Consider the following 947-nt stretch of genomic DNA (forward strand, 5'->3'; position numbering starts at 1 on the left):
ATATATATATAGATATATAGATAGATATATATACTCAAAATGGTTCCAGCAATTGAATATTCCGCTTCATTAATTATGGAATCGCGTGAAATCTCTATGACCGTGCATTTCAAGAACAACTTGTGCCACTGATTCCCAAACTTGCTCTGCGTTTCTGCTTACCGGTGAGTGTCGCGGTTGACCGTAGACGGATTTATTATCTCCGCTCCCCGACAACGTGGCCTCCATTCAGTCCGTCCCAGTGTTGTGGCTCGGCAACATTTTTTAGTACTTTTACCCTGCTGTCCAGAAATAATATTGAAGGAAGTCTGCCAGCCTACAGAAGTCGCGCAGTGGGAATGACGCGAGTACGGGCCAATGCGCGACTTCATTAATATTACATCTGATCCTCCTCGTACATCCAGGGCCAGCCCTGCGGTGGGAGGGATTTGGACGAGCTGCTTGCCTCTCTCTGTGGCTGGCTGAGAGGGGAGGGGGAGCGGTTGTCGCTTCAACGGCCTCCGGTCCGCGCGTACAGATGATGTCACTGGCAGCCAATCAAAAGTCTCTCCAGGAGGCTCGAGGAAGAAGGCAAACAGCATTAATTGAGCTTTATTGGAGTTTAATAGAGTGTTTAAACCGTAGGAAAAGGAAAAGCTGATTCTTTTCTCAGATTATAGTGTTTTATAGTGAAGAGCCTACTGAAAGAGAGGTTTAGGTTATGCCATAACATCATTTTTTTTCCTTTTAAAATTTGTTTGCTGTGTTGCTTCAGTTTTTAATTGACTTATGCTTGTTTTGTGTGTTTGATAGAAGTATTTTACTTTATATAATTTATTTTAAAGCCTATGTGTCTCATCATTTGTCTAAAATCTACATTGAGCGACCGCTTTGTTAGGTTGGAACCTCTTTTTATCTTCAAAACTGTCTTAAATCTTTGTGGCACAGACTCAACATGATGTTGGAAA

General features: G+C 42.4%; 1 protein-coding gene across 1 annotated transcript in view; it reads right to left on the reverse strand.

Annotated features, from left to right (window-relative positions):
• The window catches only part of dusp10 (dual specificity phosphatase 10), a 13,249-nt gene extending 12,786 nt beyond the window's left edge, over positions 1 to 463 (reverse strand). The window contains exon 1 of the mRNA XM_005921533.3: positions 163 to 463. The gene's annotated coding sequence lies outside the window, so the exon portion shown is untranslated. The remainder of the gene's footprint in view (positions 1 to 162) is intronic.
• Between the last annotated feature and the right edge of the window lie 484 nt (positions 464 to 947).

The sequence above is a fragment of the Haplochromis burtoni genome, unplaced genomic scaffold (genome assembly GCF_018398535.1).
Source record: "Haplochromis burtoni strain Fernald_Lab_line unplaced genomic scaffold, NCSU_Asbu1 Contig_47, whole genome shotgun sequence".
Taxonomy (NCBI): Eukaryota; Metazoa; Chordata; class Actinopteri; order Cichliformes; family Cichlidae; genus Haplochromis; species Haplochromis burtoni.